General features: G+C 44.8%; 1 protein-coding gene across 14 annotated transcripts in view; it reads left to right on the plus strand.

Moving 5' to 3' along the window:
* The first annotated feature begins 6,487 nt into the window (after positions 1-6,487).
* TEAD4 (TEA domain transcription factor 4) overlaps positions 6,488-19,358 on the plus strand; it is a 60,092-nt gene continuing 47,221 nt past the window's right edge. For 2 of the 14 annotated variants that reach the window (XM_054209588.1, XM_054209476.1), the window contains exons 1-5: positions 6,488-6,721; positions 7,079-7,157; positions 9,070-9,366; positions 9,889-9,955; positions 15,174-15,228. The gene's annotated coding sequence lies outside the window, so the exon portion shown is untranslated. Of the gene's footprint in view, positions 6,722-7,078; positions 7,158-8,106; positions 8,153-9,069; positions 9,367-9,888; positions 9,956-12,210; positions 12,292-14,210; positions 15,092-15,173; positions 15,229-19,358 lie in introns of those variants that run through there. The other 12 variants (XM_054209495.1, XM_054209486.1, XM_054209520.1 and 9 more) reach the window with 12 other exon arrangements.

Below are 19,358 nucleotides of genomic sequence, written 5' to 3' on the forward strand. Positions count from 1 at the left end.
GGAAAACCATGTTGAAGTGGCTATTTTTTTCCTGTTTCCACTAGGAGATATATGAACCTCAGTATGAGGAGATATGGTGGTTCTGATAATCAGAAACTGACACAGCTCTCAATGTGCAGGCCTTATTCTTCATGCTGGCTGCTTATCATGTCTTTTTTTCCACTATTCCCATCTGAGTCAGATTAGGGTTAGTTGGTAGAGAAAACTGAGCAGGAAATACTACTGGGCATTTGTTCTTAGTACAGTAATGTCAGTTGCATATATGCAAATGTAACATTCTTGAAATCCCAAAGATATCTTTAAACCAAGAAGGACGCATATTAAACTGTTAAATATGAATCCTAAAGGCAGGCCTAGCAGACTAAAACAGCTCCTAGGCTGCTATAAGCTTCTTGGTTCACAGGCATAAAAGACAGTGAATAATTTATTGCTCTTTTAGGGCTCAGTCCCACTATCATTGTTTTTGTAGCTTAATTTGGTAGCACTAGGACAGGGGGTTTTGTTACTGTTGGCATAATAACTATATTACACTTTACTTAGTGTGCTCCTCTATTTGATGGTATTAACAGCTCTGTAAATCTCTCAGTTGACATTGTATTATGTTTCCTGTCCCTGGTACAGAAGGCAGGCAAAGCCTTCCTTGTGATTTACAGGCAAAGAGCTAAGAGTTTGTGCAAAGTCTTGTGAAACTGCACTATGGACCGATTCCTTCTTTGACAGAGTCAGGAATCTCGTCTTCTCTGCCACAGTGTCAACTGTTGTACATGATTGCAGTTTGGAACTACTACAGCTGAAACCTAGAAATAAGAAAGGTGCTTAAGGTATCTTAGGGCCAAGGGATTTGGCCCAGCATATTGTTAGGAAGACGAGTAGAAAAGCAACGCTGGTGTAAGGGCTTCCTTACTAACAGGGAAACAGACTGCTACAACTGTGAAGTAAGAATTGAAAGTCCTGCCATGAAAGAAGGCAGAGACCCTGTACCCACTGTTACTCCTGTATCTCTTGAACTGTAGAGTCTATATAGAGTTCTTGTCTTCTCATTCCATCCCTTAATATGTTCTATGTGGAATTATTCTTTCCCTGCTGGAAACTGGAGGTCACTTCTTTGGTCCCAAAATGGGAGAAAAGTCCAGAAGCAAACTTAACTTCACCAAAATGCATTAAGGTAAAGGCTACTATAACTGTAAACTACTCAAGTAATTTAACATTTAATTTAAAGAATACATAAATGGTTGAATGTATTCTAGAGGATGGAATCTAGAGGATGCAGGACGAAAACTAGAAGGGCCAAAGCTCAAGCAGAACTCGTCTTGGCCACCACGGTTAAAGATAACAAAAAGAGGTTCTTTCAGTATATCAATAGAAAAAGGAAGACTAGAGAAAACGTAGGCCCACTAACGAATGAGATGGGCACCCTAGTGGTGGAAGACAGAGAGAAGGCAGAGCTACTGAATGCCTTCTTTGCTTCAGTCTTCACTGTTAAAGCTGTCCCTCACGAATCCCAGGCCCTGGAGGCAAGGGGGAAGGTCTGGAGAGAGGAGGAGTTTTCCCCAGTAGAGGAAGATCAGGTTAGAGACCACTTGGCCAAACTGGACATCCATAAGTCCATGGGCCCTGATGAGATGCACCTACGAGTGCTGAGAGAGCTGGCAGATGTTATTGCTTGACCACTCCATCATCTTTGAAAGGTCATAGAGAACAAGCGAGGTGCCTGAGGACTGGAGAAGGCCAATATGACTCCAGTCTTCAAAAAGGGCAGGAAGGAGGACTCAGGGAACTACAGACCAGTTAGTCTCACCTCCGTCCCTGAGAAGGTAATGGAGCGACTTGTTCTGGATGTCATATCCAAGCACGTTCAAGAGCAGGAAGTTAATGGAAGTGGTCGACATGGATTTACCAAGGGTAAATCACGCTTGACCAATCTCATAGCCTTTTATGATGTTATAACTGGTTGGCTATATGAGGGCAGAGCAGCAGATGTCATCTACCTTGACTTCAGCAAGGCTTTTGACACTGTCTCTCATAACATCCTCCTTAGGAAACTGAGGAAGTGTGGACTAGACAAGGGGACAGTGAGGTGGATTGAGAGCTGGCTGTGTGACAGGGCTCAGAGGGTTGTGATTAATGGAGCAGGGTCGACTTGGAGGCCTGTAACCAGTGGTGTCCCCCAGGGGTCAATACTTGAACCAGTATTGTTTAACGCATTCATCAACGACCTGGATGAGGGGACAGAGTGTATCCTCATCAAGTTCGCTGATGATACCAAACTGGGTGGGGTGGCTGACACCCCAGAGGGCCGTGCTGCCATCCAGCGTGACCTAGACAGGCTGGAGAGCTGGGCAGAGAAGAACCTAATGAGGTTCAACAAGGACAAGTGTAGGGTCCTGCACCTGGGGAGGAAGAATGTCAGGCACCAGTATAGGTTAGGGGTGGACCTGCTGGAAAGCAGTTGTGAAGAAAAGGATCTGGGGGTCTTGGTAGACAGTAAATTATCCATGAGCCAACAATGTGCCCTTGTTGCCAAGAAGGCCAATGGAATTCTGGGCTGCATAGGGAAGACTGTGGCCAGTAGGTCGAGGGAGGTCATTCTCCCCCTCTACTCTGCACTGGTGGGGCCACAACTGGAATACTGCGTCCAGTTTTGGGCTCCCCAGTTCAAGAGGGACAGGGAACTACTGGAGAGAGTCCAGCATAGGGCAACAAAGATGATTATGGGACTGGAACATCTCCCTTATGAGGAAAGGCTGAGAGAGCTGGGACTCTTTAGCCTGGAGAAGAAAAGGCTGAGGGGAGACCTTATTGATGTTTACAAGTGTCTAAAGGGTGGGTTTAAGGAGGATGGAGACAGACTCTTTTCAGTGGTTCCCAGTAACAGGACGAGGGGTAACGGGCACAAGCTGGAACATAGGAAGTTCCGTTCAAATACACGGAAAAACTTCTTTACAGTGAGGGTGACAGAGCACTGGAACAGGCTGCCCAGGGAGGTTGTGGAGTCCCCTTCTCTGGAGACTTTCAAGACCTGCCTGGATGCAGTCCTGAGTGATGTGCTCTAGGCAATCCTGCTTCAGCAGGGGAGTTGGACTAGATGATCTCTAGAGGTCCCTTACAACTCTGAAAAATTCTGTAATTCCGTGAATTGGTGATCATTTACTTTGATTAAATTAACATTTCCAAACAAGGCAAACCATTGCACTGTCTGCAGCAAAACAGCTTAAAATTATGAAGAAAACAAAGGATTGATTTTTTTTAATGCTTAATTGAATCGAACCCCTTATTTATTAAAGGGAAAGTAATACTATTTTACTGTGAAAAATTATTTTATAAGCTGCATATCAAAATCGTTCAGATAGACTACAGATAGGGTTGGGGAATTAAATCTGATCATCTTGCCCAACTCCCTCTGCTTTCTGTTCTAAGCAGAATAGTTTGCTTACATGTTACTATCAGTAAAGAAGAAGAAAAAAAAAACAACAAAACCACGAACAAAAGCGCCACCAAAACCCCTCTGTTCTCTTGAGTGGATTTCCAACTGTAATTGACTGGAGTCCTACAAACAATTTGCGTGGTGATTCACAGGAAGGAACAGGTTTCAATTCTTTCTCTTTGAGCTATGTTGATTCTGCAGGGAAATGGGAGCAAGACAATACATTAGTCACATAATCATGACACCTGGCTTAGAATTCAAGGTGAACAGATGTGATGAGAAGTGAGCTACCTTTAACATACATTTGTTTTGCATTGAATGACATATTTTTAAATATGGCTTAGTAGAAGCAGTGGCTAAATGAGACCATTACAGGGCTTTATATAGCAACCCCCTCCCCCAGTAATTTAACTGATTTTTGTAACTTCACTGCATTTATATTGTATATACTCTCAATTCCTACACTTGTATCAGAAAACTTTTTTCTTAAGTATTCATAAAATGAAATGATTGCTGCATTGCCATTGCCTTACAAAGAAAAAGAATTGCAAGCGTATTAAAAAGGATTATGTGTATCAGTTATCTTCAGGACTGCCAAACTTAAAAAAAAAAATTAAAAAAAAAAAAAAGTGCAGAAGTGGAGTTGGCCTTCCAAATCCCAAGACTAAGTTTTTGAAGGTGATTGGTTTTGCCAACTGGTTTCTGAGCCCTTAGGACACATTTAGGTCCTGTTTTCAGTCTTTTCTCTGCAACTGAAAGAGTTACAAACTTTTTTTAGTTTTGGTTTCTTACCAAAAGCTGAGCTTTTTCTTAATCCATTTCTTCAACGTATTGAAGTTTTAAACAAAGACAACTGTGGCATAACTCTGCCACAGGTAGTTATGTGCACACCAGGCATCTGTGACAAAGTCACCTGCTGGAGACAGGAAAAAGTTTATTTTGCTGATGTAGCTGCACTGCCCAGAGCTGCTAATAGTATGTAGTTACATTACTAAACTTGCTCTTTTACTACTGCTGTTGTTTTGGGGATGTGGCTTTCCAATCCTAGTGCAGCTCTCAGTCTCGTGTTAGCATTTGCTAGTGCAGCTCGTTGACATTCCCGCGCTGGTCATTTTTTTCCTAGTGTACATATACACCTTGGAAAAGAGATAAATTTCAATACTTTAAGTGGTTTCTGCAGGTAAAGTGGCTAAAACTCTAGTATGCATGCACTTAAAGCTTTGTACCAACATGCTTCTTTTTTCAAGTTAGCGTTATTACTTATTTGCCTGGTATAACTTGGGTCTGGACCCCTAGTGCTGCATGGCACAAAATGATCAATTCTCCATCAAAATTTTCTAAACGCGTTTTAGACAAAAGACAACAGAGGCAGACAAGCAAGGAACTATTAAGAAAAAGTGTTGCAATGCTGATCAGTATGATACTCTGCATTTTAGCATGACAGCCTAAGCGAGTCTTCTCTAGGTCTCATGATAGGCAAAAGGGATTTTGAAGTTGCGGGGGAGGTGTTGTGCAAATAATTAAATGATTTTCATTTCAATTAAATAATTGAATGATTAAATTTATTAAATTAATTCAAATAATTGAAAGGTACACGGTCACGGAAAAGCACTCACAGTTACAGTGCTCCAAATAGATATGGCTGAATTCCCTGGGCTTGGTTTTGATTACGGTCCTGCTTTCTAGGGTGTTAATGATGATTGATTGATTTCCAAATGTAACAAGAGCAAAGGAGAAAGAACGCAAATGAAAATTAAACAGGAGCACAGTGGAAGACTGACCAGAGGTGACTATTGAAAAAGAGACAGTAGTAAATGACCATGAAAGACCTTTAGGACTTAACAGAGAAGACACACTCTGTATTTGTTGCTATAAAGAAGAGAGAGATGGTGTCTGCAAAGTGTGGAGAGACATGGTAAAACAGGCATCCAGGAAAACAGCCCAGTGGCCCTCTTCTCAATTGCTGTGTGCGCAACAGGCCACGAAAGAGAGTTGTGGTTTGGGAACAGATGCAATACAGGGAAGGTTAGCTGAGAGCTGAAGCTGAATGGACAGGAAAAGAGCGGCTTCATAGTGAACCAGACCAGCGATCAAACCTAGTTCGAACCAACCTGCCACAAGGCAAGTCTGACAGGCGTGGGAGAATAAAGGACTGCTACCAAGCTGGGACTGCCTACTTTGGTGGTTGCTCCAGTTTTGTGCCAGAGCGTGCTTGGAGCCACAGTGCGTTGTCAATGTAGTGATGGGTCGTGGAATGTGCTTTGCAGATGAGGACGGGGAATTGAAGGCGGAGGGGTAGAAGGGATGTGTGGAGCCTCCACAGAAAAAGGGCAGCCGGTTTAAGGTCCATTACCTGCAGAGCGATTGAGGAAAGCCACAGAGGACATCCCTTTGCTGTTAAGTGAGTAGTTTACTTTCTGGGATGCTCCTGGGACAATTAAACTGTTACGACCGCTTCTGCAGCGTTGGGGTCGGTTAGTTTTGCAGTGGCTCAGCTACGCTGGGTGGAAATCACATCACACATCCCTAAGGGGCTTCGAAGAGGTGTTGTCAGCGGGCTGCGCCCGGCTCGAAGGGGCTACCCCGGGGAGCCGTGCCCCTGTGCCAGGCCGGGGGGGGGACGGCTTCCGTGGGAGCGGAGCCCCCTCACCCGGCGCTCGGAGCGGGCGGCTGCTGGGCGGCCGCCGCCGAATCCCGGCAGCGCCGGAGTCCCGTCCCCGGGAAAGCACCAGGCAAGCGACGCCGTTTCCAGGGCTCTTCCCCCGGCTGAGGCCGGCCCGTCCCGGCCGCGGACTCCCAACTTCTCCCCGCCCGGGCGCCGCGCCCGCCCTCGCCGATTCCTAGAGGCGGCGGCGTCCCGGCCGTTCGCGCCGCCGCCGCCCCCTTCCCCCGCTCCCCCCCGGCCGCCCGGAGTTTCCTTCCTCCGCTCCCCCCCGTGCGGGCCCCCTCTTCCGGCCATTGCCCGCCTTCCCTCCGCCCCGGTCACACACGGCCCCCGGCCGGGGAGCGCCCGGCCCCGCCGGGTTTTGTTCCCAACTCCACCTCAGCCTCAGCCTTTCTCTCGCCTCCCCCCGCGCCAGTCCCCTCCCCAGCCCCGTCCCAGCCCCTGCGTTAGCCGGCAGTCCCCTCCCTCGGCCGCGTTCGTTTCATACCAACTCTCATTCCTCGCATTCCTCACTTCCTCCTTTCAAACTCCAGGGGAAATAAAAACCCTCCCTTTTCCTCCCGAACTCCTGCCCGGCCGCGGCTGCCGCCGCCCCCTCCTCGCCGCCCCGCCGGCCGCTTCGCGCTCCTCAGGTGAGTTTGTGCGCTTTGTGCCTCCGCTCCCGCCGCCCCGGGCTGACCCCCCCCCCCCCCCCCCCCCGCCCCGCTCCGCTCTCCGCCCGGCAGGAGCTCCCGGCCCAGCATTGTTCGCTCCGTCCCCGATGCTGCGGGACCTGAGGAAGGGGGAGCCCCGAGGGCCCACCCCGGAGCCGCCCCGAGGGCAGCCGCGGCTCCCCGGCAACTTTTCTTTCTCTCCGACTCGGCAGCGGCGACGCTGAGCGAGAAGCTGTCCCGCCCGCTCCCGCCGCGCTCCCTGCGGGGTCGGGGTGGGGATCGGGCGGGAGCGAGGGGCAGGCGCGCAGTAACAGCCCTTATCCGCTCTTTTGGCAGAACGTCCTGGAGCAGAAGGAGGATTTGAAGCCGGTCCCCGCTGCCCCTGCGGAACAACGGCCGCTCCTGCCTCGCTCAGGTCGGGACAGGCTATTTCGCGATGGCTTTCGCGCGGGGTGAAGGAAGGGGTGCGGGTGCCCGCAGCAGAGGGGGTGCGAGGGAGGGTTTGGAGCCTCTCGTGTGCGACAGAGGAGGCACAAGCGTACAAAGGAAGCGATGGGAACATCCTCAATGGAGGTTCCGGCGGCTTCTCCCATCGGGAAGGGGCTGCCGGCGCCGGTACTTCGGGAACTCAGTCGCTTGTCGCATAGGCGGAAAACTGCTAGCACTTTTAACGGAAAAATATAGGTTTCTGTAGCGTTTGTAGAGATGTTCTTGAGGGAGGGTGGAGAGAAGGATCAGTACTTTCTGTAATAAACTTTAATGTAAATTACGAAAGATGATTTGGGGGGAAAACAACAAAACAAAAAAATCATAAGCAAACCCATCCGTGAGAAGGCATGAGGGTTGTTACAGGGCATTTTCCAAAAGATGAGGCAATATTGTTTTCCCAGATCAGTTAGTCTGAAGTTAGAGTTGAGTTTTGGTGGCATGCCCCTGGAAAGGATTTAAAGTTAAAAAAAAAAAAAAAAAAGGCAAACCCAAACAAAACACGTTGCCAAGTAATCTTTTATCTTATGCAGATAATTCCGTTTAAATGGTTCCTTGCATGGGATGCTGAAGATAGGGCTTTTTTTTGTAGAAGGGGGAAGGAGTGTAATCCAGCGTATTTTAAGAACTTCTGTAAAGTACTTTGTAGTGAATGGTCATATATAAGTAAAAAAAACAAAACAAAACAACCAAACCCAAAAAATCAAACCCAAAAAAACCCCAGATAGACCAAACCCCAACCACAACCAATCTACCAATTTTTTTTTTTTGCTTTTGTTTAACCTGAAGTTACACTCATGTTACTTTCTAACCTTGAGTTCTGCGAATCCTCTGCAAAGGGAAGGTGATTATTTTTTTTCTTGTTTCCTATTACTCAGAACACATCGGCTTCCCCTAGACTTGATCGCGCTGTCTGTGTGCGAAGTGAGTGGAGCATTCATTCATCTGTCTGTCCATCCGTCTGTAGATATAAGAGGTTTTATTGTTTCTTCACCTGCAGAAGGCAGTGGGCAGTGGGACAGGGCATAGAGTAACAGGGAGGAGCGAGAGGAACAGAACTAGAGGGAAAGCAGACTGGGTACATGACAAGTGCTAGGGCAGGGTTGAAGCTGCCGTGCCGTCACCTGTGCGGTTAAAGCCTTTTGGTCTTGATAGCTGTTTCTCATGCCAGAGAAGAGGCTGGATTGTGCTGTAATGAATACAGAGGGGCTTCTTTATTAGGGCTGTTGGATGCTGAGGAACTCTCTGGTTCTCTTTAGGGAGTTGGGTTCAGTCACATTACGGAATTTTCCTAAATCCCCGGTCTGGATGGTTCCCTCAAACTTGAGCATGCAACAAAGTCTGTCATCTCTAAACTGGAGTATCAGCTCATTCTTTGTTTCCTCTCAGAGGTGATCTCTGGCGCAATTAGTGTGTATGTGAATGGTTGTTAGGAATTTCTCCATTCTCTTGGTTCCTCCTACGTCTTTTGGATTTTTTTTTTTTACTGATGGCATTAAAGTATTTTAGCTTATTACTGTGGTAAGCGTTTTAATGTTAATGTATTACAGAACATCTGTGGTACAATGGTATGAAAGTAGTACTGCCAAGTGCTGAAGAGAAGGGCTCCATGTCACTGGATCTTTCTTGTGGTTTAAAATAAAATCACAGTTGCTGTTGGTTTTCGTACTCAGATATTTGTTTCACAGAGCTTGAATACAGTAAGTAGAGTTTTGAGAAGGTTGCTGAAAAGTACAGTTTACAATAGATGCTGCTTGCATATTTCTTCGGAGTGATATTATACTCATTCACAACTTTCATTCCTTGGGAAAAATGTGACTTTTTCTAATTGTATCTTTCAGCTCTTGGTTCTGTCACAACATAACTCAAGCAGCAGGTCCATGAAGACTTTAGGCTGGCGCTGCTGTAGACAGGACCTCAAGCTGTCCATTTCTGTACTTGTCGCACCTCTTTTCTTTGTTGCTGGTGTGGGTATTGGCACTGCTGTTTACTGACCCGGCCCAGGGGGCTGATCCAGACGAAAAGTAACACCCTCTTCTAGCAAGTTAGTTTTCAGCCACATCTGTTCTCCAGTCCAGTTAATCATACGGTCACATAAATGCTGGTGTGTCTGCAGAAGGACGTGCAATTACTCTGAGGTGGGCAGTGGGGGAAGAAGGGATACTTTCTTAGCAACGTTGCCATCTTTTCCCACCTTAAGTAGTTCCTTGGACCATGTCTACAGTCGCTCCTGTGATAGTGAAATGATTTTCTGTCTTATCTGTCCACAACTGTATCTTAAGAAAGCAAATATTCATTGTTTTAAAGATCTGTTATACTTTCCCTATAGCTCAGATTTGTTCTTTTGTTCATTTGTTGTTTTATTTGGGTTTTTTGTGTAAATGCTATGCAGTGGATTTTCCAGGGATTTTCTTGTGCAACTTTTTCACTGCCTGATGTCAGAAAAAATTTCTTACTCTACTGCAACAGTTTTTGCCTTGGTGTGTATTTCTGTGAAATGATTGCTTATTCTCTCTCTGCATTTGCACCTTCTAAGTTCTTACAATCTCCTAATAAGATGAAACTTTTAATATTTTTCAACGTCTATTATTCTAAGCGTAATGATTGGTTTTTATACTCTTCTCTTCACTTTCTTCAATTTGTCTGTGTTCCTTATGCAGAACGAGATCTAATATTCCACGTGTTGGAGGTGATTTGTGTCTCTGTTGCCTGAAGTGATACCTGAGCGTGAGCAGACAAAAGTTACATTTTCTAGAAGTATTTGCTTTGCAGACAACTCTCTTATTTGTTCAGCATACTCACTCTTGCATGTCTTTAGCTCCTGCTTCTGGCAGGGCTTTTTCCTTGATTTATCTCCCCCTCCCACCCCCCCCACCTTTGTTGTTTGTGCAATTTCTTTGCATTACTTTTTCCACATAGTCTTATCTGTCCCTGCTGCTTCTCTTGTTTGTTTTTGAGCTGTCTGAATGCCTTTGAGTTGTTTCCATCCACTGGTGTTTGTCGACTTCATTCTGTATCACCTTCAGATTTCCTTATCATTCCCTTTATTCGGCCTTAGATCTCTAATTAAGATGTCAAAGAAATCCCGACAGGCAAAGATCCCTGCAGCAACCCCGTAAATGCCCCCTGTACCTGTTGGTTCCGCTTAGTTTTGAAGCCGTTAGTTAATTTTCTAATAATATGACCGGTACTCACCAAAGCCAATTTGAAGTAATTTTTCAGCTATGATTTCCTTGGAGAGTCGCAAATGCTATTCTAAATCTAAACCTATTACGTCATGCACTATATTCTTTTCATTCCCTAACTTCATGGCAATTCTGCCCTCCTTTGAAGAGCAATCAAGTTTATCAAGATTTACAGTAGTGTATGCTCCTCTCTCTCTCTCTCCAACTTCTGCATTATGTCCACCACCATGCTAAATAAATGCCCAACATGTTCCTTTGTAGAGCCTTGTCAGGAATTTGCCTGCGTGGAGCTGGTTGCAAGATCTGAGACTAGATTATTAGAAACAGTTTGGAGGTGGTGTTTTGGGTTCTTCGCTTTTTGGGTGGTGTTTTTTTTTTTTTGTTGTTGTTGTTGTTCCTGCCCCTTGGGTCCTCCTTTTTCTGGAGATGATGCAGTCACTCCCCTTTGTGTTTTAACACCATATGAATTAGACGTCTTCCTGCTAGGGAGGGGCAGGTTTTCCAGTTCCTGGTGCCACTGGCTGAGTCACTGGCTCTGTTTTTCTGTTCCGTTGTATGTTTATAATTACCTTGTTCTTACCTTTGTTAGAATATGATTGCCAAAGGGTAGGTGTTTTACTTTGCCGTACTTCTAGGATGTGAGTGCCAGTGGCTTTTAGAGCCTGGAAATAAGCCTTTGAAGCATCTGCTTTGCTATTGCCAAAGAGAAAATAAATTAGCATAGTCCTCAAAGTGCACCCCTTCAACCAGTATGGTAGCCATTTAATGACAGATGTCCAGACAAAGTCTAACGTCTTGTTACCAGGACTGCTTTAACTGAAGGAGGAAAAGTCAAGTGAGCACTGAGCAGGTGGATACTGAAATGGAAAGGAGGATTTGCTGACGTGTCTTATGTTCATCTTACCTGATTGTACTTCTCCATAGCAGGTCCTTGAAATAAAGCTTACTGATACCAGACTAGCAGGATTTTGAGAGGCTCTCTTGGTTTGAAAATCTTGTCAGTTTAGGGGGAGAAAAAAAAAAAGGGAGGTGTAAGAGAGAGGTTTGCATAAGAAGATTTTCTTTAAGTACTTTCATTGATCTTTTATTTATCTGTCTATAAATAAATAAAATACTATTTATTTCCCTACCCCTGTTTGTTTGTGAAGGATCAATGCAAACGGAAGAAAATAACTGTGCGGGGAAAACAATGTAAATCACTGTTTCTATCCGCCCGGTAAGCTAACTGAAAAATAGCGAAGCAGCATCTCTTTCCACTGTTTTTTTGGTCACAGGTTTTATTCGTAAGAACAGGTTTTAAAAACGAGACAAGTCTGTGGCTGGCTGTGTCCCTTTAAGAGTCTAGTTTTGCTTGGCTAGTTGCCCTTGTTCTCCTGTAGATTAATCCAGCAGAAGGTATATAACCTGTTGACCTTCCTGGTGAGAAGGGTCTGGAAGGGCAAAGAGATAAATCGGAAGGTTCGTGCTTTCCTGTAGTATCTGGGGGCAAGTTTAACCTGTGTTTTTCAGCTTTTGGCATTTCTTTTTTTTTTTTTTCCCCTCTTTTTTTGCTTAGTGTTTCCCATTTGGTTGTGGTTGTACTTACAGGTTCTCATGATTTTTCACTTGCTTTCTGTGAAGTCCCTATATGTTTAGCAGTTTAGAAATGACAGTGTGTTTATGCCACAATTGAGAGGGAAGAGTTCTGACCTCAAAATTACACTAATCTGAGTTGAAGACGGCCCTACTGTCTCTTGTATCAAAGTGGTAGGAGAACTGGAATCTGGCTAAAATGGCTGGTGTCTGTTTGTCTGCTAGGTAATTTCAAACTCCTTTACGGAAAACCAAATCAGGTGGACTTTCCTCAGTGCCAGCCCTCAAGAAGCGATCATCTTAGCTGTAAGCATTGAATGTTCACCTACTGCATGTTCCAGGTGGGGCATGTACTCCAAAACTGAGCTGGAATGGCTTCTGAATACTCCAAGACGGTGTGGCTTTTTTTGGTAGCCATGAGTAGGGTTCATTCGTATGACATAGATGTTTCGTGGTTGTTCTTCACTTTACTCAGGCGTTGGTTTATCGAAAGTGTCAAACACCTTTAAGCTGCCATCTAACTACTACTAAAATCAAGGCACATGCTTAATTGGATGACTGAATTGAGGTCCCATTTTATATACCTGTTCTGCCTGTTTGTGGTTTGCTTTTGTCTTGAGGCTTTAGTAAAGGGCTTAGCCCTGGCTGGGCAGGTCATGCCTGCAACACAGGTCACCAGCAAGCACTGCAAATGCAGAAATCTGGCTGTGTCTGTGGGTTGTGTGGTCAGTGCTTCTGTCTATTCTGTTGTAAGCCTCTTAGCCCAGGTTCAGCTATTTCTTTTCTTGCAGACTGGGTATAGTTTTGGAGCTAAACATTTTCACTGCTTTGGGTGAGATTCGCAAATATCTGTCTCCTGCCTGAGTTCATGTGAAATTCTGCCATTAATATCACGGAAGCTAAGTATGTCACAGTTCTGAGTGTTTTTTTGGGACACCTACCCTTGAGTCCTAGACAAGAGGTTGAGAGATGTCATGAACAGGAAGCAGGATTAGGAAATAAGAATTTGATTTGGATATCATAAAATGGACATAATGAGTCTCTCAATTTCGTGTTACTTGTCAGGAGAGACTGAAAAGACGCCTGACTTCCAGGGTTAGACATGAGCCCCTCTGAAGTCACGCTACTTGCAATCACAAATTATTTTTGAAGTTCACCTCTTCTTGTCTTGAAATTCTTGTCTGGATTTTGCCCCCAGTCTGATTTTGTCATTGGGTGGTTTGCTTAGGTTTTTGTGGTATAATTTTTTCTATAGGCAAGATGGGGGGCTTTTGAGTCTAATGGTGAAATTTTCAGGACAGCTGACTTTCAGAGGGTTTAGGAGACAGACTTTTTTAGGTTGCTATTAAAGGTTCCATACCCTTTAATAATTAAGGGAATAATACTCTTTGGAAAGATGCTAAGCATCATCTATTTCTGTCTCTAGCTTGGTTTGCTATGACTCAAGTAATTTTTATCAGTCAGTGTCTACACTTGTGTATACTTGAAGGGACAATTGTGATTTAAACATGTTTAGCTAACACTACTGGTGATTCTGCGACAGCCCCGTGGTTCACTGCTTTCTAACCAGCTCCGTGCCTGTCGGGAATGACTCCTGGCGACTGCTGCTGCTAGCACGAGGGTGGCTAACCATTTTCACCCTGCCACAACCTTCATCTGTTTGGGAAGCTGTGAAACACACGCCATGTGTCTTGGAAAGTCAGGAGAATGGGAGCTCTGGGAGCAGCTCCCGCATGGGAAATAACAGTGACTCCCCAGGAATTGCACTGTTCCTTTGAGGGCTGTGGCCAGCCTAGTGTGTGGCTCAGTCCCAGGGCAACCTGTCAGTGTCAATCTCTGCTGCCCTTGCTGGCTCATTTTTCTCTCCCAGCTGAGATGTAAATCACGCAGTAGTCACTTTGTCAGTCCAAGGCTGGTGGCCTTGTGAAGTAGCCTGTGTGTGGGAGCTGTGCACGAGTTGCCTGTGGCTCAGGCTCAATTCCCAAGTTGGCCACCCCTAGACTAGCGGGAGCAGAACCAGCCTTTTAAGTTTTGTTGTTGTTGGGTTGGGTATTTTTTTCCCTCCCCTCTTTAGGGCAAGCAAGGCTCTGTGTTCTGTTTCCTTTATCACAAATGTAATTAATTGGGTGGTGTGCAAGGCCACACACAGCCTTATCTCATCACATCCTGTTTGACCGAATTATCCAGGGCTGCAGGGATAGAAGTTCTCATCTCTCCTTGTTTTGATTTATATCACTGTGCTGGACACTACATCCTCTCTCTGTTTCAGTCAGAGCTCAGCTACTGCAATAATTTAAGTGTTGTTTTGCTTTGCTCAGGAAGTCAGGTGCCTTTTGAACAGCAGTTGCCGCAGGCAGTTTCAGCGTAGCAAGCAAACGAAGCTTAATTTTGTGCTAGGCAGTGTGGTAAGCATTCAGCTGGAGCCCAAGTTTATGTTGGATATGATCTGAGGCTAGTAGTGCTTGTTCCTTTGTAAACCGGTATTATTCAGTGGTGAGACAGAGAGAAAAATCTCGCAATGCAGCCTATATTACCTTGCCCAATACCCAGAGGGAAATCTCAGTTCTCTTTTCTTCCTTGCCTGGTGCGGTTGACAATATGTTAAGAGCTTTGGCTTCACCTTTAGCAAGTAACACGTACCTTAACTGGTTTTATCCACAGGATTAGGCAGCATTACTTCGGTGTCCTGGATGCGTAGGGATATTCACAGGGAATAGCCAGCATTGCTCAGGGATTGCAGGAGGCCCAGGGCAAAAGGTGAGATTGTAGCCAGGTCACCGCTTAGGGCCTAAGTTGTTATGTTAGTGCTTGAATGGAGCCCCCCCAAAAGGCTCTGTGAACTGCACCCACCCATCTCCACTGTCGCTGGGTCTTGCTCCAGGCTGATTGAATGACAGGAGTGCACCTCCTGAGGAACTCACGCTGGCTGGTGCTACACAAGTGCTGTTATCTTCCTAGATACAGTTCAGTCAGTGCTAGTTAGTCTTGCATCTTTATTTGGCTCTGCACAGACCCTGTAAACGTGTTCGTGATTTCTGTCCTCTTTTGTCTGCAAGCTTTGACAGACCTTAGTTATTGTTGAATAGCTGCTTTCCCACCTTTTCCTGTAGGTTTTTTTCCTGCAGCCTTTGAGTTGCACCCCCCTTGGAGCTACTCATCTACTGATTGCACTCGTTCTTTTCTTTCAGAGGAACTGAGCTATTATTGTAGTGTCCCGTAGAATTTCCCAGCCTCCTCCCTCTGGTAAGTTTGAATGCTATCTTCCATTGTACCTTATGCAATAGATTTTGTAGTATTCCAAACTGTTGCTTTCCTAAAGCTGAATCTCCTTGTACGACTGCATTGTGTAAGCTCGTTTGTTAGTGTGTTCTGGATGGAAGTAACTGACTGGTGGTTGCTGTCTCCAGGTTTTATTATTGTTATAAACTACTCTAAAGTAGCAGTTTGAGCAGCAGGACATCTGCTCTTCTGGCTGAACTGATTCTTTTTTTTTTTTGCAATTCTCTGACTGCTGATCAGATATGAAAATGTTGTGGTCTGGATCCTCTATAGTAGTAGTATTTGGCTCATGTTATCAAGGTAGTGAATACCGGGATTGTTTGTTTTCATTTGCATTACAATGACATCCAGGAATACCTGTAAGGGGAAGCAGTCCCTGCCCCCACAGCTTGCAGTTCCATTAAATGAGAGTAAGGATGAAGGGAGGTCCTTGGTAAAATTAGGTGACTTGCTCAGAAGCAGGGGTGGAACTGCACTGTCAGGCTCCACACGGCTCGGCTGGCAAGTCTTCTTGCCTGGGAGGGCTGAGTGAATGGGGACATCTCTGGTCGTGTGTCGTGCTTGAGACCGATTCCAGCAGGGAAAGGGGGTGGCCGGCCATAGAGTGGGGGGAGTCTTTTGGACAGACAGAGCAGCTCTAAGACATCTGAACAACTGGAGACAGCTGGCTGCAATTTTTCAGATCGTCAGGAAAGTATGATTTTGTGTTGAGCAGCTGCCACAAACACTTAAGAGGGAGCTGTTACCAACAGTAATGACTGAGGGATTGATATTAGAAAGCAGATGTGTCAGACTACGGAGTCTGTTAAAGATGTGCTCCCTGTCAATGAAACCTCGCTGACGGGCTCTTGGCAGCTGTCTAGCCCTGCAGGATCTCTGAATCTCAATGAGATACCATGTGTGAAAGGAAAGAGAGTTAGTGTTGAAATTACCAGCGTCGGAACAATTAAAAAAAGGTGCTGGAGCTGAGAGATTTTTGTGCTTTTTCCACGGTTTTGCTTTCCTCTGACCCAGAAGCCTGTTTTTGTGAGTGACTCATTAGGAGATGGGCCATGGCAGAAAGAATAGGGACCAAGCGTGAATAAGAAACAGTGTTTGGACAGAGGGAAGCATAAGAAGGAAGTAGAGATAGTGAGGAGGTGGAGGGGCTGTGAGGGCCTCGTGTCTTTGAACCTGGGAGAAAATCCATCCAGCACAAAGAAAGGTAGTTAATCGCATCTCAATAAAACAAGTGTGGGATCAGAATAAGAACAACCGTAAGGTACAATACGAGAAATATGAGAGCCAAGAAGAGGAGTGTAAGTTCAAATGGAGGGAATCTGAAGAGAACAAACACCAAGCCTGGGACCTCTGGCAAAACTTCCTGTTATGAGAATGGGACAACATCCTCTGACTCCTCTGATCCCAAGAACTGTGGCCGGGGAGGGGATTCAGATGGGGAAGGAATTGTCTGAGCATGCCTGGGAACTGGGATGTCTGTTTAGTGATTTCAGAATCAAATTCTCTCCACATCAGAAGGAAGCTTTGTGATTACAAGCTCTTCCACAGGCAGAACTTAAAAAAAAAAATTTGCAAGCACTAAAATATTTAGTGATATTAGAACACTCAGTAATACATTGACTGCACCAGTAATACATTAAATACACCATTAAAGTTACCCAGCTCTATGTGTATAGCTACTATTGATTGAATGGGGAAACAGAAGCAAACTGAAAGCTTGATGCTAACAGAAACATCTGTATTTTGTTAAAGTAGTTTCTAATGAATATTATTCAAACCTGTCTTATAAATAACACATTCAACATTAGCATGTTTCTGGAAAATGCTCTGGTGATTCCGCTGACAGTTTTTCAACTTGCCATACTAATAAAGCCATTGATGATATAGTTTAGCCCCCAGCTTCTCTACAACTTGCTTTGCTTAGTTTAATAAGTGGCCACCAGTGACTATTAATAAATGGTCACTTTGGCCACCAGTGAGTTCAGATCAACAGTGCTGGAAACAGAAGGCCTGAAGTGTTCAGCCAAAGAAGAGACCCACAGACCAGATAGCACCTGACCAGGACTCCCTGTATTACTGTTGATTGCCTCTGAGCACAGAGTATCACCTGGGATTGCATGTGGAGCTTACTATTTAAGCAACATTATTTAAGAAAACTTTGCAGGCCCTTTAAGCCCTTGGCACCTTACTGAATTAGAGATACAGAGTTATAACGGTTTTCATGGCCATTTCAGTCTATGGAATTTCTTCATAAGTTATCAAAAAGAAGGCCAATTTGTGTTAGTGTCTGGGTGATTACTGAGGTTTCAGCTGGAGATGGCCAAACATCCTTGAGTTTAAAGTCTGTACACTTCCACTTTTCTCACCATCCACCGGGAATAGCTTTAGTGCCAAGAAGGGAAAGCAGAATCAGGTCCCATGGTGTAGAAAAGTTGGGACTAGCCACGATAGCACATTTCGGTGCCTGCCGACCTAGTTGTAGCTTGGGATAGGACTAACATTGCTGGTCAAGGCACAAAAATAAAAAAAAAAGTATCTACTCAGTTCAAGATTTATGTAATTTCTTCCCTCACTGCTCTTATGTCCCGCGTCCCCCTTGATTTGTCCCAATGTGAGATAAGGCTTGCATATTCTGTCTCTTGCGTTGTGGACAGCATGTTTTATCCTCCACTTACTCTGGAGCTTAGATCAGAAAGGACCCAGTTTCCTCTGTCACCAAAGGCACTTGGTGCAGATGTGAAGCCTTGTAAAACATGAAACAATCAGGCAACAGCTCCTAGGATTTAGATGCAAGGCAGGAAGGGGGGGGAAGTTATGCTTCAGATATATTTGCTTAGTTTCCAACATAAAGAGTATGCCATACTGAAATCATCTGCTAGGTATTCATCTGTGTCTGCATGCACTTTAAGGAGATGTAAATAACTAGATTCAAAGTAGGTGCTTTTTCTGGCTATGATGGCCATATGTTCCGCTGCTTGATAGCAGAGGTTGTAGTTTCCAGTGACCATGGCTTTTGGGAATCATACAGTTGAGCAGTTAGAGTATGATTTCACTCGGTGTGGAGCTTGCTGGCTGTTGTGAGACTTGCATTTCCAAATGCAGGTGGTATTATGAATACACTTGCTGTCACACCGTAGTCTTCTTTCTGAATTCCTCCATTTCTCAATCTGTCAGCCTAAGTTAAAATTAGCCTGTGCCTTGTGTCTGTGGAAATTTTAATGTGCATTAAATACAGAGGGTCTTGACAATCTTCAGGGTCTAGGGATGCTTGGGGAAATATCAAAAGAAGAACAGCTGGAACAGATAGCTCCTGCTTCTCTGTCAGAGTCCTCCTGTGGAAAGCTACTCCTCTGTGATTATTCCCCAGCAGGACAATCTCTTGAATACACATGTAACTTTTTTTTATTGAGCATCTGACAGTGAAAGGGGATTTACTGGTGGTAGGTGCTTGGTGAGGGAAGCAAGTGTTACCACTTCAGGATCTCTTAAAGTCACATTGCCTGCTTTGGTGCCATTCACAGTGTGCTTGGGATGTCTGTCCCAGTGGTAAAGGCCAAGCGTGAGTTCCCCTTTCTGCCCTCCTCACATCCCATTTTATTCTTTCTTCCCGTGCTGTGCAAGTGTACAGCATGGGTCGGACGATTGAAATAATCTAATGTAGGGGCTGAAATGGTCAGGTGGACAGTGGTAGGCCAATCTAGTGATTCATGTGTTACAAACATTCTCATGGAAATAAATGGTATTTTCTAAATGTTTCCTAAATGTCTATGTGAACAACTTGTTAAAATGCTGCACCATGATGTAAGAAGTATACTGTGTCTAGAAATTACTCAAATTCCCAGTGTTGTCTTATTTGTTTCCTGAGCTTTCGGTGAGTTTTGGAGACGTAAAATAGGTAACTACGGCTGTCTAAAGTCATTAAGGAGCAGCAGAACCTTCTGAGAGCCAGTGTTGTCAACTCTTACAACTTCAGCTTCTGAAATCATAAAATTCTTAAGAATTTCAGCTTTTATTAAAAAAAATAAATAAATCTAGTCTTTATGGTCTTGGAGAAGATTTTGTAAACATGAAATCCAAAGAGGTAAGAAAACAGA

This window comes from Rissa tridactyla, chromosome 1 (genome assembly GCF_028500815.1).
Source record: "Rissa tridactyla isolate bRisTri1 chromosome 1, bRisTri1.patW.cur.20221130, whole genome shotgun sequence".
NCBI lineage: Eukaryota > Metazoa > Chordata > Aves > Charadriiformes > Laridae > Rissa > Rissa tridactyla.